The 24,853-nt window shown below is 42.0% G+C and overlaps 1 protein-coding gene across 2 annotated transcripts in view; it reads left to right on the forward strand.

Annotated features, from left to right (window-relative positions):
* Positions 1-22,778: 22,778 nt before the first annotated feature.
* LOC135056329 (cGMP-dependent protein kinase 2-like) overlaps positions 22,779-24,853 on the forward strand; it is a 423,162-nt gene continuing 421,087 nt past the window's right edge. The window contains exons 1-2 of one of the 2 annotated variants that reach the window (XM_063961323.1): positions 22,779-23,139; positions 24,581-24,714. The gene's annotated coding sequence lies outside the window, so the exon portion shown is untranslated. The remainder of the gene's footprint in view (positions 23,140-24,580; positions 24,715-24,853) is intronic. The other variant, XM_063961324.1, reaches the window with a different exon arrangement.

Here is a 24,853-nt window from a genome sequence, read left to right on the forward strand (position 1 = left end):
GCTGTATTTGCACTAATATATTTATATATAAGTCTGTCGAATTCCGTCTGTGTCTTTTTGTGTGTCAGGAAGGTGCAAACCTCACACAGCAAACCATACCAGGCTATATCATTATGCAAGGAGGGCACCCTTGCACCAGCAGCTAATCGTATTTTCGCTGAGTACAGAACATCCACAAAAATGTTTTTTTTTTTTAAATTGTATGTATATATATATATATATATATATATATATATATATATATAGTAGCGTAGGGCCGGCACTCCTCGGTAAGGTAATTGTTGCGCTGGTGCCCTCACATGTACAGCTGTACAATCATATAAAGTCCAACGTGCGGCACTCAGCTATCAAGAAAAGAACACTGGAAACCAGTAGCGTATAACAACGTTTCAGTGCCCGTAAGCACTATCGTCAGGTTTATAAAGCATAAACAAACAATTACATACCTTTTATACATAACCACCCGTGAACACTGCCACGCCGGGAGTCCCAACGGCTCCTCCTCCTTTCCGGCTGCGGCTGATGACATCATCAAAAAGTGACTCCCATCACCATAGAAACACATAAACAAGTAGCAGCCGTTCTAAAAGGTATAATAGTTATAATCATACATATCACCGGTCTTGTATAGCCTTAGTTACTACTAATGCCTTAATTAAACATAATAATCATACCATCAAAAACAGCTATAGCTCAAATATTCATTTAATCCCCGTGGAGATAATACATCTAGCCGATGTATCCACTCAACCTCCCTCTGGATTAATAGCCGATTACGATCTCCCCCTCTCATAGGTTTTTTGACCCAGTCAATCATACGATATCTGAGATTAGACACACTGTGCTTGAATTCTGCAAAATGACGAGCAACTGGTTGCTCTGATTTTTTATCACTATTTAATGCAGCCCTAATCGCCGACCGATGCATCGCCATACGGTCCTTAAATCTCCCCTGGGTCTTACCTATATAGGAAAGCCCACAAGGGCAGATTATTTGATAAACAACATAGCTGGAATTGCATGTTAAATGATGACGAATTAGGAATTTTTTTCCGGTATGAGGATGGTAAAAAGAATCCCCTGAAATTAAAAAACTGCAGGTGGTACACCCACATCTGAAGCACCCCAAACCTTTCTTCGAAAGAAAGTGTGAGGGTCCTGCGTTTTCACACTTGCTGATGTCTGCACGTACTAGAAGATCCCTAAGGTTTTGTCCCCGTGTGTAACACGGCATAGGATTTATATTCTGAAATGGCAGTTATTGGTCTGATTTTATTACATGCCAATGTTTTTTAATTACTGTGCTTACCTCACTAGATTGTGTATTAAACTGAGTGATTATGGGCATGCGTTCACTCTCTGCCTTCACCTCAACTTTTTTTTAACAGTGTATTGCGATTCAATTGCAACACTCGCTCTTTAGTATGAGCCAGTAGATTCTTGGAATATCCTCTAGCACATAACTTCTCAATTAACAAATCAATCTGTTTAATAGCCGTACCTCTATCAGAATTGATCCTCCAAATTCTTAGCATTTGTGAGTACGGAAGGGAATTTTTTAATTTTACCGGATGACAGCTATTATATTGTAATAATGTATTCCTATCTGTCATCTTCACATGTACCGAGGTTTCAAATTGATTACCTTGATGTAGATATCACATTGATTGGCAATCTATAAATTCCTGGCTCATGCGAAAAGTGAATTTAATTGGACCTTCACCTACATTATTACCTTCAATTAAATTGCAGAAGCTGTCCTTAGATCCTGACCAAACAATAAATAAATCGTCTATAAAACGAGTATATAAGACAATCTTTGACGACACATCTTCATCAGAAAAGAATAATTCTTGTTCAACACTGAACATAAAAATGTTTGCTATTGCCGGGGCTACAGCAGAGAACATAGAGCAGCCGCTCAATTGTATATAGTATTTCTTGTCAAACAAAAAATAATTCTTTTTGAGGGTAAACTCTAAAATAGTTAAACAAAATTCCACAAATGACAGATCATAAATCCCACTATCTATTAAGAAACATTTTACAGCCTGTAAACAGATATTGTGAGGTATAACCGTGTACAAGCTGCACTGATCATCCAAGAACCCTCCGGAATCTCGTGCAGTGTGGTCAGCTTGTTCAGAAACATAGTTGTGTCCAGAAGGAAATTCTTATGCCGTTGCACCAACGGCTGAAGAATCGAATCCAAATAGGTGGATATCGGCTGTGACAAAGATCCTCTTGCCGAGACAATAGGGCGTCCCGGTGGAGGGGTTACCCCCTTGTGTATCTTGGGGAGTGTGTATAAAAGTGGGGCTATGGGGTAATTTGGTAATAGCGCATCAGCCAATTTTTGCTCTATGATGCCCTCTTGTACCGCTGTTGACAAAATTAACCCCAATTCTTTTTGGAACATATCCACTGGATCTCCCGGTAATTCTTTATAGGTCTCCCCATCATTTAACTGACGTAAAATTTCCTTGCGGTAATCTTGAAGGTCCTGTAGGACGATCGCCCCGCCTTTGACTGCCGGTCGTATAATTAAATTAGTGTTCTTTGAGAGAGTTTGTATGGCTCTCCTTTCATCCGGAGTTAAATTAGGGTGTATCTCTTTTGGCCGTACTGTCACACTTTGAATTTCTTTATCTACTAGACGCATGAATGTCTTAAGACTAGGGTTGCTGGTATTTGGATCAAATGTCGACTTTGGGATAATTTTTCTTAGTTGTTCAGGAATAGGGTTTACTGGAACAGCTTCCTCTGGCTTTGTAGGTTTATTGAAGAATTCTTTAATTTTTAATTTTCTAAATAGTTGATGTTTTTCTTGTTGCCACTTGAAGTCGTCAAAATAGGCAGTAGGAATATAGGAGAGGCCTTTACTTAGTAAAGATCGTTCTGATTGAGACAGATCATAAGAAGATAAATTCAGTATTATTTATTCCTTGATACCGGTGGTTTCTTTGCTGGGTCGGATCCTTTTATTTTGGCCCCCCCTCCTTGTTGTTTTCCGATTTTTGCCAAGAATTTAGCCCGGGTTTGTGCACCCGAAGGGGCTGATCCAGAAGTTGTCGGTTTTGAATCACTGTTGGTGCTACTATTCTCCTGTGAGGAGAAACCAGATCTCCCTGTTCTCTGTGGACGACGAAAAAATGGACGTCTGTTAGTATTCCCCATATCTCCTGATGTCCACTGATACACTGTATGTAATTCATAATCCTGTTTAACCTTTTTTATTTTTATTTTTTGAACTTCAACTTCGTCCACAGAGAACAGGGAGATCTGGTTTCTCCTCACAGGAGAATAGTAGTACCAACAGTGATTCAGAACCGACAACTTCTGGATCAGCCCCTTCGGGTGCGCAAACCCGGGCTAAATTCTTGGCAAAAAACGGAAAACAACAAGGAGGGGGGGCCAAAATAAAAGGATCCGACCCAGCAAAGAAACCACCGGTATTAAGGAAGAAATAATACTGAATTTATCTTCTTATGATCTGTCTCAATCAAAACGATCTTTACTAAGTAAAGGCCTCTACTATATTCCTACTGCCTATTTTGACGACTTCAAGTGGCAACAAGAAAAACATCAACTATTTAGAAAATTAAAAATTAAAGAATTCTTCAATAAACCTACAAAGCCAGAGGAAGCTGTTCCAGTAAACCCTATTCCTGAACAACTAAGAAAAATTATCCCAAAGTCGACATTTGATCCAAATACCAACAACCCTAGTCTTAAGACATTCATGCGTCTAGTAGATAAAGAAATTCAAAGTGTGACAGTACGGCCAAAAGAGATACACCCTAATTTAACTCCGGATGAAAGGAGAGCCATACAAACTCTCTCAAAGAACACTAATTTAATTATACGACCGGCAGAAAAAGGCGGGGCGATCGTCCTACAGGACCTTCAAGATTACCGCAAGGAAATTTTACGTCAGTTAAATGATGGGGAGACCTATAAAGAATTACCGGGAGATCCAGTGGATATGTTCCAAAAAGAATTGGGGTTAATTTTGTCAACAGCGGTACAAGAGGGCATCATAGAGCAAAAATTGGCTGATGCGCTATTACCAAATTACCCCATAGCCGCACTTTTATACACACTCCCCAAGATACACAAGGGGGTAACCCCTCCACCGGGATGCCCTATTGTCTCGGCAAGAGGATCTTTGTCACAGCTGATATCCACCTATTTGGATTCGATTCTTCAGCCGTTGGTGCAACGGCATAAGAATTTCCTTCTGGACACAAGTATGTTTCTGAACAAGCTGACCACACTGCACGAGATTCCGGAGGGTTCTTGGATGATCAGTGCAGATGTGGTCAGCTTGTACACGGTTATACCTCACAATATCTGTTTACAGGCTGTAAAATGTTTCTTAATAGATAGTGGGATTTATGATCTGTCATTTGTGGAATTTTGTTTAACTCTTTTAGAGTTTACCCTCAAAAAGAATTATTTTTTGTTTGACAAGAAATACTATATACAATTGAGCGGCTGCTCTATGGGCTCTGCTGTAGCCCCGGCAATAGCGAACATTTTTATGTTCAGTGTTGAACAAGAATTATTCTTTTCTGATGAAGATGTGTCGTCAAAGATTGTCTTATATACTCGTTTTATAGACGATTTATTTATTGTTTGGTCAGGATCTAAGGACAGCTTCTGCAATTTAATTGAAGGTAATAATGTAGGTGAAGGTCCAATTAAATTCACTTTTCGCATGAGCCAGGAATTTATAGATTACCTTGATGTAGATATCAAATTGATTGGCAATCAATTTGAAACCTCGGTACATGTGAAGATGACAGATAGGAATACATTATTACAATATAATAGCTGTCATCCGGTAAAATTAAAAAATTCCCTTCCGTACTCACAAATGCTAAGAATTTGGAGGATCAATTCTGATAGAGGTACGGCTATTAAACAGATTGATTTGTTAATTGAGAAGTTATGTGCTAGAGGATATTCCAAGAATCTACTGGCTCATACTAAAGAGCGAGTGTTGCAATTGAATCGCAATACACTGTTAAAAAAAGTTGAGGTGAAGGCAGAGAGTGAACGCATGCCCATAATCACTCAGTTTAATACACAATCTAGTAAGGTAAGCACAGTAATTAAAAAACATTGGCATGTAATAAAATCAGACCAACAACTGCCATTTCAGAATATAAATCCTATGCCGTGTTACACACGGGGACAAAACCTTAGAGATCTTCTAGTACGTGCAGACATCAGCAAGTGTAAAAACGCAGGACCCTCACACTTTCTTTCGAAGAAAGGTTTGGGGTGCTTCAGATGTGGGTGTACCACCGGCAGCTTTTTAATTTCAGGGGATTCTTTTTACCATCCTCATACCGGAAAAAAAATCCTAATTCGTCATCATTTAACATGCAATTCCAGCTATGTTGTTTATCAAATAATCTGCCCTTGTGGGCTTTCCTATATAGGTAAGACCCAGGGGAGATTTAAGGACCGTATGGCGATGCATCGGTCGGCGATTAGGGCCGCATTAAATAGTGATAAAAAATCAGAGCAACCAGTTGCTCGTTATTTTGCAGAATTCAAGCACAGTGTGTCTAGTCTCAGATATCGTATGATTGACTGGGTCAAAAAACCTATGAGAGGGGGAGATCGTAATCGGCTATTAATCCAGAGGGAGGTTGAGTGGATACATCGGCTAGATGTATTATCTCCACGGGGATTAAATGAATATTTGAGCTATAGCTGTTTTTGATGGTATGATTATTATGTTTAATTAAGGCATTAGTAGTAACTAAGGCTATACAAGACCGGTGATATGTATGATTATAACTATTATACCTTTTAGAATGGCTGCTACTTGTTTATGTGTTTCTATGGTGATGGGAGTCACTTTTTGATGATGTCATCAGCCGCAGCCGGAAAGGAGGAGGAGCCGTTGGGGCTCCCGGCGTGGCAGTGTTCACGGGTGGTTATGTATAAAAGGTATGTAATTGTTTGTTTATGCTATATAAACCTGACGATAGTGCTTACGGGCACTGAAACGTTGTTATACGCTACTGGTTTCCAGTGTTCTTTTCTTGATAGCTGAGTGCCGCACGTTGGACTTTATATATATATATAGAAAGTTCCAAGAGTAACCACCAGAGGGATCAAACTCAGATAGACCAGCACACTGCTTGAATGCAAAAACTTTTTTACTGGTTTCAGAATGAAAAAAGTGCTGTTCATAACAGCAAGCATATGGCACACATGATGATAGCAGCATATGAACTAAAACAATAGATACTTAACATCCCGACAGCTGTTTCGAATATCTTCTTCAGGGGAATGAATAAAGTGTCATAGTGCTGACCACTGCACACACCGCAGTGTCAATTTCCAAAGTGTCTTGTGCCTAATGAGCTTGCCAAGCAAGTGCAATTTATAGTGTGTCGTGTACTTACCTGGGAACCATCTCTCCCGCCCGGTCACACGTGGACGCAGCAGACGTCATTCACAAGCGCCACCTTCGGACGCTGCCAGGAAATGACGTCAGGGGAAGGGTATGTCCGCTACACTTCCCGTGTGTAACACACGAAGGAGCCGGACAGCAACTCCCCCCACGGCGGAAAAATTCCTCCGAGAGTGCGGACACATGACACAAGTCGCCTAGTCCCGCGCGTCATGTTCAGTGTGCAGTATATGACAACCCGTGGGAGGCGCTCAGTGAGTCCCGATAGAAAAACTCTCCGGAACTAAAGGAACACCATACCTGTTCCCGGGGAGGAAAAAAGGTTCCCAGGAATAAACAAACCAAAAATACATAAATAAAACAAATGATAAATCTCATTGTGAATACTGGACTCATGGAGCATATTGATGGTCAATCATAAATCTATCAGATAACTTCAAATAAGTATCGATTTACACAATTAGACTATCTGAGATCCTGTAATCAACTAATGTGGTCTCATTTAACAATGGATCCACAGCTCCAAAATATGGCCCTCAATCTAGACATGATGACCAGTACCAATGTATAAGAACATAATCTACATACAAATATAAAACTAATAAATCTCGGGTAATGGATCCAGATACGACATCATAAAATTGGTCAAGGCTCACATGTGTTTATGTATAATAAAAAAAGAAAAACTGAACAATATTAAACCAAAAGAAAATTACAAAAATGGCACAAAGGAAAAATCGTCATTGAGGCCAGCAGGCGAAAGGGTGTCCAAACGACGAATCCACCGACATTCTTGTTGCAATAGCAGCTTGTGGCGATCGCCGCCCATTTTAATAGGAGGTACATGGTCAATGGGCATGAATAATAGATCTTTAATATGATGTCCAAGATGAACAAAATGCTTGCCGACTGGTGGCGTTGAGCTTTCAACTTTGGTGAACGCCTTTTTGATTGATGAACGATGCAAGGCTATGCGCTCTTTCAGCATTCTGATTGTCTTTCCAACATATAATTTGTAGAGGTCATTTTAGAGCTCCCAGTAACTTTGATCCACCCTCCACGAATCCGGCCATTGAGGTATTTATGGGATTAGTTAAGAAGGATATTTTGCCCTGTATTAAAAATATTAGAATTAAGAACTATAACATGACGAAATCAGAGAGGTTGGCAATCAATACTTTGAGAAACAACACCAGTATCATCATACGCCCCGCCGATAAAGGCGGGGGCGTGGTATTATTGAATCGCACTGATTATATTGATGAAATAAATCGACAATTAGCTGACACACAATGCTATAAGCAATTGCGTTTTGACCCGACTAACAACTTCAAACGTGAGGTAGATTCAATTATTGGAATTGGTGTGTCCAACAATTGGATTGATGAGCAAACGGCCAATTTTCTTACACAGGATTTTCCTCGAATTCCTTTGATCTATATCTTGCCCAAAGTTCACAAATGCTTGAACAAACCCCCTGGAAGACCAATTATATGAAACTTGGTGGGATGAATCTCATGATTGGACAGTCAATCTAGAGGGCTATACACTGTTTAGGAGAGACAGACTAAATAAAAAGGGTGGAGGGGTGTGTCTTTACGTAAAGCCGTTTTTAAAACCTAATATATGGGAAGATATTCAGGAGGGGACTGTAGACACTGTCGAGACATTATGGGTAGAAATTGCATGCTGGGAAAAAGGAATAAAAAAGTTAGTATTGGGTGTATGCTATAGGCCGCCTGGTATCAACGCATCTGATGATGAATTGTTACTAAAGCAAATTGAAAGAGCAGCAGGAGTAGGAGACATAGTAGTGATGGGAGATTTTAACTATCCAGAGATAAACTGGAAAAATGACTTATGTGATACTGCTAGGGGCAATATGTTTTTAAACACACTTAATGATAACTACTTAGTCCAACTAATTGAGGGACCAACTAGGTACAATGCAATCTTAGACCTGGTATTAACAAACAATGGGGATTTGGTATCAGGTATTATAGTAGGGGAACCCATAGGAAATAGCGACCACAATATGGTCACATTCAATATCAGTTTCTATAAACAGCCCTATACTGACTCAACTAGGACTTTAAACTTTAGCAAAGCAAATTTTGAAAAGATGAGAGTATTTTTCAGGGATATTGAATGGGAAGGTTTGTTTTTAGGAAAAAATACTACGGAGAAATGGGAGGTACTAAAATTCCTGCTAGCTAAAAATACACTCAAATGTATTCCTATGAGTAGCAAAAAAAGGAATAAAAATCATAAGCCGATGTGGCTTAACAAAAAGATTAAGGAACTTATGGGCAAGAAAAGGCGAGCATTTAAAAAATACAAATCTGACGGGGAAGCAGAGTCATTTCAGCACTATAAGGAATGTAACAAAATTTGCAAAAAGGAAATAAGAGCGGCTAAAGTAGAAACTGAAAAACTAGTAGCAAAGGAAAGCAAAGCGAATCCCAAAAAATTCTTTAAATACATTAATAGCAAGAGATTAAAGAAGGAGAGTATAGGCCCTTTAAAGACAAGTTGGGAGTCTTAAGCAAAAATGATAATGACATAGCGGACACACTAAATGAGTTTTTTTCAACAGTATTCACTAGAAAGGACCCAATTCAGGGACTGACACACAATCTCAATAATGAGAATATCACACTGATAGGTACTTATTTAAGCGAGGAAGTAGTCTGTGACCGATTAAAACATTTAAAGATTAATAAATCACCAGGGCCCGATGGCATTCATCCAAGGGTTCTAATGGAGCTTCACTCTGAACTGGCAAAACCGCTATCTTTGATCTTTAAGGATTCAGTTATATCAGGTATGGTTCCCAAAGACTGGCGTATAGCGGAAGTAGTGCCTATATTCAAAAGGGAAGTAAAGCTGAACCAGGTAATTATAGACCAGTTAGTCTTACATCTATAGTGGGGAAAGTATTGGAAGGTATTCTAAGAGATAGTATTCAGAAGTTCCTTGAAACCAATAAGGTCATTAAAAGGAATCAACATGGGTTTATGAAGGACAGATCCTGTCAAACCAACTTACTTGGCTTTTATGAAACAGTAAGCGCAAACCTAGATCAGGGTAAAGACGTGGATGTAATCTTTTTAGACTTTGCCAAAGCGTTCGATACTGTACCACACATGAGACTTATCTACAAGCTACAAGAATCAGGGCTAGGAAGCACAATATGCACTTGGGTCAAAAACTGGTTAGATAATAGGGAGCAGCGCGTTGTGGTTAATGGATCTTTTTCAACTTGGACTGAAGTGCTAAGTGGTGTGCCGCAAGGCTCAGTATTAGGACCGCTATTGTTCAATATTTTCATTAACGACCTAACAGAAGGTCTAGAGAGCATGGTGTCAATTTTTGCAGATGATACCAAATTGTGTAAGGCTATAAATACAGAGGAGGATGCCGAGTCTCTTCAGAACGACTTAGTTAAATTAGAAGCATGGGCAGCCAAATGGAGAATGCGCTTCAACACAGACAAGTGTAAGGTAATGCACTGTGGTAACAAGAACAAAAATTACACCTACCTACTAAATGGGGTAAAATTAGGGGATTCTGTACTGGAAAAGGACTTAGGTGTCCTCATAGATAGCAAGCTAAGCAGTAGTACCCAAAGTAGGACTGCAGCAAAGAAGGCTTATAAGATATTAGCATGCATAAAACGGGGTATTGATGCTAGGGACGAGAGTATTATACTCCCGTTATATAAATCACTAGTGAGGCCACACCTTGAATACTGTGTACAATTCTGGGCACCGTACTACAAAAAGGATATCCTGGAGCTTGAAAAGGTACAGAGGAGGGCGACCAAACTAATTAAGACATGGAGACGATGGAATACGAGGAAAGGCTTGAAAGACTAGGCATGTTTACATTGGAAAAGCGGAGACTAAGAGGGGATATGATCAACATCTACAAATATATAAGGGGACAATACACAGAGCTTGCGCGGGACCTGTTTTTGGTTAGATCAACACAGAGGACTCGTGGACACTCGCTCAGGTTAGAGGAGAGGAGATTCCGCACAATACGGCGTAAAGGCTTTTTCACGGTAAGGACAATACGTGTTTGGAATTCCCTGCCCGAGGGAGTTGTAATGGTGGAATCTGTCAACACCTTTAAGAATGGGTTAGATAAATTCCTAATGGATAAGGATATCCAGGGGTATGGTGCATAGTCATGCATTATAGTTACTATAAATAGGGATAAAATGCAACGGCTGACAGCAGCATCAGTCAGAAATTTTAGTCAAATCATCATGCATAGGAGACCACAAATAGGTTGAACTCGATGGACAATTGTCTTTTTTCAACCTCAGATACTATGTTACTATGTTACTATATCTTCCAGGGGATCTCTATGTCAGACATTATCCCAATTTGTAGATTTTTATCTACAGCCGGTAGTGCAATCTACACCGTACTTCATTAAAGACACCTTAGATTTCTTACCTAAACTGAATGCAGTTGGCCCAGTTCCTGAAGGATGTATACTGGTGACACTAGATGTCACCAGTTTATATACCTGCATTAATCATCTTGAGGGTATAGAGGCCACTAGGAATGCAGTTTCCTCCAGTCCACAGTATGAGGGTCCACCAAGTGAATTTTTGTTACTTTTGTTGGACTTTATTTTACACAAAAATAATTTTTTGTTTGAAAATTCTTTTTATTTGCAATTACAGGGCACGGCGATGGGGTCCAATGTGGCCCCATCGTATGCAAATTTGTTTATGTTCCAATATGAAAAGAATCATATCATGGCAGATTCAGAATTTTCTTCATTTATTAAGTTTTATGTTCGATTCATTGACGACCTTTTCATGCTGTGGACTGGTGGTGAGACTAAATTACAGCAATTCATTGCCAAACTGAACCTTTTGCCAGGGTCTATTAGGCTCACATGTGTTTATGATTTTGTTTCTATTAATTTTTTGGATGTTACTATTAATTTGACTAATGGATCTATCACCACAGAGGTGTTTAGAAAACCTACTGATAAAAATTCTCTTTTGCTGGCAACAAGTTTTCACCCGCAGCCTTTGAAGAAGGGTTTACCCTTTTCGCAACTTATACGAGTGATGCGAATAACCTCTGATGCCAAAATATTACCAGGTGCTTTGGCCGAGATGGGTAATAAATTTACTGAGAGGGGCTATGATCCACTAGAGGTACAAGAAGCCATCTCGAAATGTCTAAAGATTTGACGGACAGATTTGATCAGATCCAAAAGTAGAGATAATGAGCTTGGACGATTAGTCTTCTCCAGTACATACTCTGTTGCCTCTGGTGTCACGAGACGTGCGATCTCTAAATATTGGCATATCTTACAGGCAGATCCGACAATGGGGAGATTTTGTGGCAATCTACCGCTATTTAGCTACAAACGCAGCTCAAACCTCAAGGATCAGATCACTTACTCTGACATAGTGCCGATGTCACAACATGGTAGCGGCTGGTTACAACTGAAACTGGGAGCACACAAATGTGGCTCCTGTGTTAATTGCAAGCATATGCACACGGGCAGCAATTTTTTACATGTTTCGATTTAAATATCGCATGACATGTGAAACAAGATATGTCATTTATGTGATCCAATGTCCCTGTAACAAATTATATGTTGGAAAGACAATCAGAATGCTGAAAGAGTGCATAGCCTTGCATCGTTCATCAATCAAAAAGGCGTTCACCAAAGTTGAAAGCTCAACGCCACCAGTCGCCAAGCATTTTGTTCATCTTGGACATCATATTAAAGATCTATTATTCATGCCCATTGACCATGTACCTCCTCTCAAAAGGGGCGGCAATCACCACAAGCTGCTATTGCAACAAGAATGTCGGTGGATTCGTCGTTTGGACACCCTTTCGCCAGCTGGCCTCAATGAGGATTTTTCCTTTGTGCCATTTTTGTAATTTTCTTTTGGTTTAATATTGTTCAGTTTTTCTTTTTTTATTATACATAAACACATGTGAGCCTTGACCAATTTTATGATGTCGTATCTGGATCCATTACCCGAGATTTATTAGTTTTATATTTGTATGTAGATTATGTTCTTATACATTGGTACTGGTCATGATGTCTAGATTGAGGGCCATATTTTGGAGCTGTGGATGCATTGTTAAATGAGACCACATTAGTTGATTACAGGATCTCAGATAGTCTAATTGTGTAAATCGATACTTATTTGAAGCTATCTGATAGATTTATGATTGACCATCAATATGCTCCATGAGTCCAGTATTCACAATGAGATTTATCATTTGTTTTATTTATGTATTTTTGTTTTTTGGTTTGTTTATTCCTGGGAACCTTTTTTCCTCCCCGGGAACAGGTATGGTGTTCCTTTAGTTCCGGAGAGTTTTTCTATCGGGACTCACTGAGCGCCTCCCACGGGTTGTCATATACTGCGCGCTGAACATGACGCGTGGGACTAGGCGACTTGTGCAACATGTCCGCACTCTCGGAGGAATTTTTCCGCCGTGGGGGGAGTTGCTGTCCGGCTCCTTCGTGTGTTACACACGGGAAGTGTAGCGGACATACCCTTCCCCTGACGTCATTTCCTGGCAGCGTCCGAAGGTGGCGCTTGTGAATGACGTCTGCTGCGTCCACGTGTGACCGGGCGGGAGAGATGGTTCCCAGGTAAGTACACTACACACTATAAATTGCACTTGCTTGGCAAGCTCATTAGGCACAAGACACTTTGGAAATTGACACTGCGGTGTGTGCAGTGGTCAGCACTATGACACTTTATTCATTCCCCTGAAGAAGATATTCGAAACAGCTGTCAGGAGTAGGACTGCAGCAAAGAAGGCTAATAAGATATTAGCATGCATAAAATGGGGAATTGATGCTAGGGACGAGAGTATTATACTCCCATTATATAAATCACTTGTGAGGCCACACCTTGAATACTGTGTACAATTCTGGGCACCTTACTACAAAAAGGATATCCTGGAGCTAGAAAAGGTTCAAAGGCGGGCAACCAAACTAATTAAGGGTATGGAGACGCTGGAATACGAGGAAAGGCTTGCAAGACTAGGCATGTTTACATTGGAAAAGCGGAGACTAAGAGGGGACATGATCAACATCTACAAATACACAGAGCTTGCGCGGGACCTGTTTTTGGTTAGATCAACACAGAGAACTCGTGGACACTCGATCAGGTTAGAGGAGAGGAGATTCCGCACAATACGGCGTAAAGGCTTTTTTACGGTAAGGACGATACGTGTTTGGAATTCCCTGCCTGAGGGAGTTGTAATGGCTGACTCAGTCAACGTCTTTAAGAATGGGTTAGATAAATTCCTAATGGATTCGGATATCCAGGGTTACGGGGCATAGTCACGCACTATGGTTATTATAAAAAAGAGGGGTAAAACGTAACGGCAGTCATCAACTTCAGTCAAAATTTTATACGAAATAATCGTGCATAGGAGACCACAAATAGGTTGAACTCGATGGACAATTGACTTTTTTCAACCTTAGATACTATGTTACTATGTTAGAATATGGTTTTGCACTTTTCTACTAAGCAGGGAATGTCTCTTTAAAGCATAATTTTCCTTTAAATATATTGTCTAGCAAAATTATATTACATTTTTTTTTATATGTAAGCTTAAAATGACACGTAAAAGTGTGACTGGATTGAGTTTTAGGCCTGATTCTGATTTGTACTGAAGCGCAGGGAAGCATCTCTGCAATACCGTAAAACTAAAATGCAAATGTAGCAGGAGGCGTTTATAGGAAATAGACGCCTCCTGCATGCATCTGTGATCTGAGTGCTGCATCCCAAGACGCAACGTTGGGTCATCATGAAGATCAGTCACTGCCTGTTTACGCAATCAGACTGGCCATTGGATGACACAGACCCTGGGCTTGGCACACCTACAAAATGGGAACGGTCCCAGTCGCTGCCCCCAAATGCTGCAGCATGTTAATGACTCTGCGGCTAAGAGGGGACTGTGAGCAATCACTCAGGAACAGTCCTGAGCTAGCACAGATGGAGTCCTGCAAATGTGCAGTTCCCAAAGCATCAGATTTGTACATAAAGTAAACCATCGCATTTACATACAAATCTGAATCAGGCCCTTAGTAACACCCCATAAGTGCAAGGTTCCATCCCACTAGCAGAATATGTAGACTTTTGCATCACTGTGATGCTGCCATCTCCTATATATTAGCCCAGATCTGTGACTGTGTGTATAATGCTGGGTGGAGTCACAATGCTGGGCGGAGTCAGGGCGGGATGTACTAACTTCTACCACTGCGGTATCTGGCTTAAAGCATCCTCTGTGTTCTCCTCGGTAATAGGATCGCCGCCCTCTGCCCATCGCTACCCGTAGTTTTCTCCTTACTGTGCTTCCTCCTCATCACTGCTGCGGCCACTCAGTCCTGAACTCTGCATAGCGGTTAGTCGCGCATGCGCACACTGCTTATGGCACACAGCAGAGACAAGTGCGCATTCGCGACTGACAGGGGGAGCTCAGCGCTGATCAACCACTACGGAGAGTTCAGGACTGAGTGGCCGTGGCAGTGATGAGGCGGAAGCGCAGTGAGGAGAAAACGACAGTCTATTAACGAGGAGACCACACAGGATGCAATGAGCCAGATACCGCAGCGGGAGAGGTTAGTACATCCCGCCCCTGAGTCCTCCCGACACCCACCCCTCCCCCACCTGCATCACACCCTCCTCCCCCACCCGTAGCACCCCCGCTCCTGCCCCTCCCCCACCCGCGGCACCCCAACACCCGTCCCTCCCCCATCCGCAGCGCCACCGGACCCCATCCGCGGCACCCCCACCCCTCCCCCACCCTTGGTGCCTTCAGACCCCCTACCCAAACCGCAGAACCCCCGCACCCACCACTCCACCACCCGCAGAACCTATGGACCCCATCCGTGGCAACCCCGCACATGCCATTCCCCCACCGGCATCAACCCCGCTCCTCCCCCACCTGCTGCGCCTCCTGACCCCCTACCCCACTCGCAGCACCCCCGCACCTGCCCCAACCCCACCCGTGGCGCCCCAGCATCCGCCTCTCCCCCGTCTGCAGCGCCACCAGACCCCCACCCCCATCTGTGGCACCCCCTCCTCCAACCATGGCGCCTCCAGACCCCCTACCCAAACCACGGCACCCCCGCTCCTACCACTCCCCCACCCGCATCAACCCCTCCTCCTTTCCCACCTGCAGCACCTCCGTAACCCCTCCCCATCTGCAACAGCCCCGCACCTGCCCCTCCCCCACCCAAGGCACCCCCACCCATCTGCCACCCGCAGTGCCTCCGGAACCCGTCCCCCATCAATGGCCCCACGTCTCCGTCCCTACCCCACCCACAGCACCTCCTGCCCCCATCCGCGGCCCACCTGCGGCCACCCCTCCCGCACCCCACACCATATGCGGCACCCCGCAACCACCCCTCCCCCACCCGCAGCACCTCTGCAACCCATCCCCCAAACCCATCCTACCCGGCCCCTTACCCAAATGCACCCCCCCTGCACCCGCCCCTCCCCCATGGACAGCACCTCCAGACCCCCTCCTTCATCCACGGCCAGCTGCACCCGCCCCTCCCCTCCCCCACCATCAGCATCTGTATACCCCCTCCCCCATCCACACATACCCCCTGCACCTGCCCCTCCCCCATCCGCAGCACCTCTGGACCCTCTCCCCCATCCACGCGCTCTCTGCACCCGCTCCTCCCCCACCCCCGGTGGCTCAGGACTCTCTTCCCCAACCACGGCACCCCCGCACCCACCCGCGGCACCTTCGCCACCACCCCTCCCCCACCCCCGGCACCCCTGAACTCCCTCCCCCATCCATGTCTCCCACACACCCACCACTCCCCTAAGCACAGCACCTACTAGGTGATTCATCGTGCCCTGCGTGCAATGTTCACGCTGTTGCAAGGGGCTATGGCTCCTTAACCATCCCACACCCTTTGTCCGTGCAATATTTAACCACTCACAAAATTATTTGCACTTTTGTATGTTGTTCTTTGGATACAGTAGGGCTGAGTTTGGAGGGAAGCAAAAACAGTAAGTAATTTTGCACCTGGACAAACCATATTTCAGTACAAAGGGAGCAAATAAATTTTTTTCATGCAGGGCAAATACTGGGTGCTTTTGCATGTAACCCACAAATATAAAAACACCAACTATGCCCTATATATAGTTACTAGAAACGGTAGTACGGTTCAAGTCAATCCCTGACTTTCATAATAATGTCATTTTTGCAAAAATGTGTGTAGATCCTTTAGAGTTATACATTAAAAGAAAGGAGGTAAAATGATTCTAAGGTGTCATTTAATTGCATAGTTCAGTGTCTTAAACATGTTCTGTGGTCATTATATTGTATGGTGTTGCAGGGGTGTGTATCTCCTTGTTCTTGTTAGCGGAGATGAGTCATAAAGGAATTATGATCTGTTCTGTGCCACGCTGTGTCCACATTCAAGTTATGTCTGTACGTTATATAATGAATGTGCAATCAATACAAGTGCTTCTAAAACATGTATTACTGTATAAAGATACGGAAAGCAAAATGTCATTCGACAGCTACTGGAATTACACAAAGCATAGGTAAAAATAGCACACATTTTAAATATTGGAAAGAGCTGAAACAAAATAGGATTTGGCTTCTGAGTTTTCGATGATTTCAGTACGGTATATTTTTCTGGTTTCTTATGTCACCTGCAGTTTTCCAAACAAATAGTTCCTGGCTCTTGTGTTGACTTGACAGCCAGGGCAAAGCTTTATGCTGGAATATGACAGATCAGTAAAAGTAATCTCGAAAGTGAGGATTTGTTCCACTCTCAGCTGTTCCGTTAGGCATAAAATACATTTGAATCAACTTTTCAAAGTCATGGTACTTAGCTAGAGTACAATACACAGACTCTTCCTTTCACAATCAGTCTTATTTTTATATTGCACTTAAAAGTTTACTTTAATAACAACTATTTGAGGTTGCAGGTCTAGGGGTGGGGGCGGGTGTTCTCCCTTCAGTTCCCATGTCACTCACAACAGTTGTCCTGCAACAGCAGAGTACAGAACCATGGAGGTTATTGGTTCCCCACATTGGAAGCTTCCAGCCAAATCTATGATATCATATAATTGTCTTGTCTCAGGAAGGAAGCCTGCTGGGAAATTTCCTGGGCCTCTTGCCAGAGAGCTCTAAGGAGATGTCAAGTGCAAACACAACTTGAAGAATGCTGCCTGTAAATACCTGCAGTATTGCTGTCCAAGTCACTTAAACATTCTCCAGGATAGATGGCATAGGAACATTGCTCTCGTAATTTGTACACACAGTGCCTTTTGGATTTAACATAATTAAGAAGCTTTACTAAAAGTGTCACTACAGCACAATGACTTGTGTGACTTGACATGTGGGAACTGAACAGTAAGATACGGTATATGACACTGGGATTATGTATCAATCATTGTACATAATAATAGCGCTAGAAGTACACAAGCAGTGCATAAGGACTAGGAGTTATGTCACTTTACTAAGGCAAAAATCAGCTGTTACAAACGTCTCCTACTCCATAGATGCGTGTGTGCCAGATATTATTCTACGTTACTTTTAAAATCTGTTTCTAAATTTTAATATGGACATTATTGAAAAAACAAAAATGCTGTGTTGTCCATTCCATATTCCTACTCAGCCCGTTAGCCCTCGATAAAACAGAAGAGCACACCTAAGCATCCATCTTTCGTAATGTTTATTTTTCCCCTACACTCCATGAAAGTAGCCATTCTGTGAGATGAATGGACATTCTTCATTAACCAGTATTTAACATTCTTAAATGAACCAGACTGACATCACTGAGGTATGAGGAACTTGTGGAACAAAATGGCTGCCACACCTGTGTAGATAACTAGTAGACATAAGGTAGGATATCTTATTTGTTTAACATCTTCTACAGGAGCTGGTCTGCCTGCAGAGTTAAAATTAAGTAATGGCTGAGGTTATTAGAAATGTAGATTATATTGTGTGAGGTAAGGTATTAACTAAAGAACGGCTCTTGCACATTATGATTACATATATAACAAAAACATTTAACTTTCCATGAGAGACACTCTTGGCACACATCTAAAAAAAATATCTTTGCATAGTCAGATCTATGTTTTAAATCTTTTCCAAGTTCTGGAAAATATTAACTTTTATTGTATTACATACACTCACACGACTCACGTGTCCTTGTATTGCTACACTGGGAGGGCATCTACTGTTTGACCTTAATTTACTGATTTTGAACCTTTTTCAATTCACACACCAAACAGGATTTTAAAATTGACAAGGCACACCATCAGTATCCCACGAGGAAAAAAAACACACAAATAGCATCCCCCAATGGTAAAAAAAAAAAAATTACACGATCACACACTCCCACTGGAAAAAAACCCACACATACATTGGTCTCGAATGGGAATAAACACACACATTGCCCCCTAACCACCCCGCCCCCACCCACGGTAACAAAAATAACACATACATACTATCTCTTACTGGGAAAAAAAAACCCACACATACATTGGTCTCCAGCGAGGAAAAACACACTCATTATTCCTGCAGTAATATAGCAAATGCACTGGCCCCCACAATATTTCTACACATTTCCCCCCACAGTAAACCCACACATTGTTCCCCCCCCAAGCAATTACATGCATTAGCCCCCACATTCATTAAATAAATAAATATACACTGCCCCCTACCTTTGAGTCAGTAGATGTGAAGTTAGTTTTCCCCCTCCCTCCCTCAGCGGCAGGAGTTTTTATGCAGCCAGAGTGTCAAGTGTCTGTCAAGACAGCACAGGCAGTGAAGAGCAGGGAGCAGCACTGGGCTGGTGGGCATGCCATGCCAAATGGCATGTGTGACCTATGAGTCAAGCCGCGTCTCCATAGGTCACGGGCCAGGCCACGTCTGGGCCACTCAGAAGAGCCCAGTGCTGCCCGAGCCTGAAATAATAACTTGCCAAGTGATGATGGCAGCAGCTTTGCGGGCATCTCTGGTGTAGTGACGTGTAGTGAGGTAAATGGCTGGGGTTACACTGGCTATCATCAGAGCCAGATTTACATATATGGACCCAAGGAGTTGATAAAGATTTGACACATATATATATATATATATATATATATATATATATATATATATATATATGATATATAGTATGACTGAAAATTTTAATAAATATATATTAAATATAAATATGACTTGGTTAAAATTAATCAAAATGTAAAAAGAATTGTGTATAGCTATGAAGAGTAGCATGAGTTCAAAATTATTAATATATGGACAGCTCACTGTATTATTTATAACCAAATTCATAGGAGTTTGTAATAGTCCAAAAAAAGTCAACATTCTGAATGATTATATCCAGGGTAATACCCAGTACCTGTATCACTTATCTATTTCTATAGATCAGAGGGTTGTTGTCCACAGAAGATTTACTAGTAGGGAGTAAAATTAACATAAAGTGGAATTTCCAAAAATGGAAAATCTCTTTAATGTGCTGTACTATTAAAAGTCCATGATAGCACGTACGTCAACATAGCAGATCCTTTGACGATGAAATAATTAACCTCTCCACCAGAAGTCACAAGAGCATTTTTGCAGCAAGATCTTTAAAGGCCATGGATGAGCTGGCTTGTCCGTATGTGAAATAAAATCGAAAGTAACTTACTAAAACTATATTTCTAAAGGCTGACAGCAATTGATTATAAGACAACAAGGTGAGCATGCTACTTCAGTTTATATTTTACCTTTTGTAGCAATTGGCCTGTCATACGTAGGCAGTAGAAAAGCATACAGGATAAACATTAAATATTGGATAAATATCCCAGGAGGATTTGTATAACACAGCAAAATTATTTCTCTTTCTTAACCATTAATTGATCTAATATTAATAAATCTGCCACAATTCATTGTTAAAAATAGAAAAGCAGCTTTCAGCTATGAAGAGGTTAAGTTTTAAATCTATTCCTGTATAGGCATAGATTATATAACGATCCCCTTCTCAGGAGGCATTTATATGATATGCAGTTCTTTGAAAATATAATTGATATAAATATAACAATATTTGATGACAGAGACATTTCTGCAATAATACAGTGTATGGCTATAGTATATTTTTATGAATAATTTGTGTTACTGAAACTTTGGAATTTTGTACCGGGCCTCATTTTTTTCTTTTTTTGCTCGGTGGGACTGCCTTATTAGTAAATACCATGTTGTTGCAACTATATGGTCACATTCAGGACAATTAGCCCAACGATTGAATAGGTTCCCCAGGGATATTATAAGAGGGAGTATCTTCTGCAATTGCAGCATGTGACTGAATAGATGCAGCATCTGGTTGCACTGCTATCCCATCCTCCTAACTTTCAGTGCTTGGTGATTAAGCCCAAAGAGGAAAAATCCCTTTAATCATGGACATACCAGTACATTAGTTTCATTTACAGTATTGTCTTTTATTAAAAACTGCATTAGCCATGGGTGTGTTTACTTCCTGCACATTGGGATGCCACCGTGCCTCTGTTAAGCTGGCCCCCAATGTCGGCTGCAGTGAACACCTCACTTTGCAAGGGCGGTGGAGGGTGGCCAGCACATCTAAACATACAGTACATGCAATATTGTATGTAATATATGTGCTGGCTGCCTGTTACCGAGGATCAGCAGCACTGTGCGTTTCACAATGGTTGCTGCACTCGGGACACAGCATTCGGCCTTCTAAGCCCGCCCTCAGATTCCCATTGGCTAGTTTCACAGGAGTCTGGGGGTAGGGATTAGAAGGAGAAGTGAAGCTGAATGCTGCATCCTGGGTGTTATTGCAGCTGTGATCCACAGCGCTGCTGATCCCTGGGGACAGGCAGCCAGCACATATATTACATACAATGTTGCATGTACAGTATGTTTATATGTGCTAACCAGTCCCCACACACACACACACACACAGTGTGGTGTGCGCTGCAGCCCAAGGGCAGCAGCTGCCACTGCTGGCCACACATCAAAAAGATTATCCTTCCAACCATCCAACTACTGTACCTGTAGTTGGTTGTTGGAATAAAAATCTGGTAATGTATATAGGCAAATGACAATCAGCCATATGCTTCCAAATGTCTGAAAACAGTCAAAAATGTTCATTCACTTGGTTTAATCCATCTGATTTAACCAACTTATCTAAATGTCCGTTTTAACCCATTTTCTAGCTTTTGGGAATAAAAAGACAATTTTAACATACGTGGAAAGGGGTGGTCTTCAGTATGCCGGCGGTCGGGCTCCCGGCGACCAGCATTCCGGCGCCGGGAGCCCGACAGCCGGCATACCGACACTTATTCTCTCTCGTGGGGGTCCACGACCCCCCTGGAGGGAGAATAAAATAGTGTGGCGCGCGTAGCGTGGCGAGCGCAGCGAGCCCGCAAGGGGCTCATTTGCACTCGCCACACTGTCGGTAAGCCGACGGCCGGCCTCCCGGCGCCGGTATGCTGGTCGCCGGGAGGCCGGCCGCCGGCAGATCGTAGTGAACCCCGTGGAAAGTCCAGGAGCAAAGCATTTAGCACCTAGTGGAAATGGTCATATTAAGGGCCTGATGTATAGGCAAAACTCCATTGCTTTTCTAAATATCAGGAATTGATACAGAACAGGTGAATCCAGCTACATATCTTATATAGGGGGTAATTCAGATCTGATCGTAGATGCGCTGGCAGGTGGCTACCCTTTGCGTCCAGGGTCGCAGCCCCACCAACGGCGTTCTAACGCCGTTGGCACGCCCCCTGTCAATCAGGCAGAGGTGATCGCAGCCCTGAGATGCTTTTAGCATCTCACAGGGCTTCCCGGGGAGCGCCCGCTGCACGGGCGCAATCCACAAAGGGCATCAGACTGCGATCGCAATCTGAATTAGGCCCAAAGTAGGTTATATTAATGTGTTTGTAACTGTGTATAATAATTTGCATTTTGTGTTTTGGAGAAGTTCAATTTGAACGTACAGAAAGTTGCACTCGTGAACAATGTGTCTTTCTTATAGAAAACATGCTTTACACGCCTCCCTTTGGCCAGAAGTGCCATGTTTCCAGTTACTGTATTACAGCTCCTACCATCCTTTGCCTCCCAACAATTCAAGTACAGCTGCAGGAAAACATTAGCTGAGGAGATATACTGTATTATGTTCAGTACTGCATACAAAGTACACATTTTAGGTGTATAGAATGTGTTACAAGTGTTGTGTTACAAATGGTTAACATTTTTCACAAAAGAGTATTGCAGGCAGACTGGGTTTGCTGCCTGTGCTTCCCTGCAGATGGCACTCACAGTCTCTGTTCCCCATCCCATACACCCCTGTTCTGCCTTTCATATTTTCACAGATGCTGTGAAACCTCTCCAGTTGCTGGAAGCCCTGATAGTAACTACACTGGTCACAGAGGTGGAGAGAAAATGCTAAGGATAAAACCAGTGTTTGTGACCAGTCCATTGCTGCTTCCCAGCCTGCTGTCAAGGGGTGACAACAGTAATACCGGTCAAGGTGGATCTTCTACACTGAGAGCAAAAATGTAAAAGAGCCAGGAATGTCCATTCAGTGCAATATCCTGAGAGGGACCTGCAGCCATAAACATCAGCACCAAAGGGGTTTCTCTCCTGCTGGGCTCAATGCAGTGACCCCTGCACCTGCCACTAGGCTGGAATTCCATCTGGTTCCAGGAGTCAGAGGTGGGTTTGCCATGCAGTGTGTCAGGTTCATCCCACAGTTCTCATTCTGCATTGAGCAACTTGCAGTGTCCCTGTCTCTCAGGCACAATGACAGAGGAAGGCACTGCACACATCTCTTTTCATGTGTGACAAGCGATTACACACAGAAGCCAGTGCTGCTGCGGCTGCTGCTGTTGTTTCTGATGCCTCTATGCATTTTATTCTGAGTGACAATGTTTGTTGGGTATTCAGATTTTGCGTGCACCCAGTGTCTAGTACAACTGACACGCTATGTACAAGATAAGGTCATGCTCACCGACTTACAGCCCATTCTCTGGTATGGCTTTTGATACCTGTATAGTATTTATTAGGATTAATTATTTTTTTGTTGTTGTTGGATTCTCCCCCCCCCCCTTTAAATAAGATAAGATAATGGAATAAAATAGTTAAAAGTCATTGAATGCATTTCTAGATTTGTTTTTTTTTAACCCACCAAAACATAAAACAAAGACATATTTGCATTGTATTATGATGATGTTTTAGGTCTTAGTTATTTCATTATTACATTATTCCAGAATAGTTTAATGCTTGATTATCATTGAACCTGTATATACGCATACATGTGTGTAGTGTGTAATTTGTGTCTAAGGCAGTCAGTGATGAGGGAAAAAATAGCTATTAATAATTTAGATTTTAATAAACAATACTAGAAAGAAAAGTCCTTTGTTTATTTTTGTATTTTTGATCACTGGTAATGCCACAGACAGCATCAGGAGTTTTAGCCCAACAAAAACAGTTCGCCTATTCCCTGTCCCACTTCAGCCTATATAAAATCCCCATTTTAGCTCTCATTCATGTCCTTTTTCAGTTAGTGGTACCAGATGTTTTTGTTGTATACCATATATGGATACATTTTATAAAATGTGTCAATTTACAAAAATGTAATTTGAAATTTACGTAATCATAAAGCTGATTTATGACATTTATATTTGAATGGTATAGAGGTGCGTCCATTGCTTGTGATGCTTATGGCTACGATGAAGTGCAGTGGCAATGACATCATCAGCGCTGGGGGTGAAGCTTTACAATGCAACATAAAGCGTAACTTTACTTGCAAGTTGCATGTGACTTTAAAAAAAAATGTGCCAATGCAGGCAGTAGTTATTGCTGCACTAGTGTATAAGGCATGTATAATGGACATTTTTTAACCTACAGTAGTAAGACTTTTTGTAAAAAAAAAAAAAAAAAAAAGGGAAAATGGTAACTGCTCTTTTCTAAATCATCTTTTATGTGATTGCGGTTGTGCTTTCATAAATGTCACTCGTAACCATTGTATTTCAAGATTGGTGAAATACTGCAAAACGTCAGAAAATATTACTTGTCGTATATTTTATATTGTTATATGAGCCATTTCCTGTTAGACTGTGGGTGTTTTTAATAATTTATATTATTTGGCCAACAGTTGCAATTTGTTAGACGAAACAGAAGAGAAAATTGTCAGTACAATTCTTGGAAAAAGCTCAATTAAGGGGAAGAAAACTCTGATCACAGAGCTCATTACTAGCTGCAAAGGAAAGTGCGGGAACTGATTGTGAGGTAAATAATTCCTGTGGTGTTTGTTGTCAAGGTGACTGTGAAGCATGGGCCAAGGTTACAACCTCCAGTAAGAGCAGTCAGTATACTGATATGAATGGATTTGTCCAAGGGAAATATCCATTAACCGGATTATAATGCA

Source organism: Pseudophryne corroboree, chromosome 3, assembly GCF_028390025.1.
Source record: "Pseudophryne corroboree isolate aPseCor3 chromosome 3, aPseCor3.hap2, whole genome shotgun sequence".
NCBI classification, from domain to species: Eukaryota; Metazoa; Chordata; class Amphibia; order Anura; family Myobatrachidae; genus Pseudophryne; species Pseudophryne corroboree.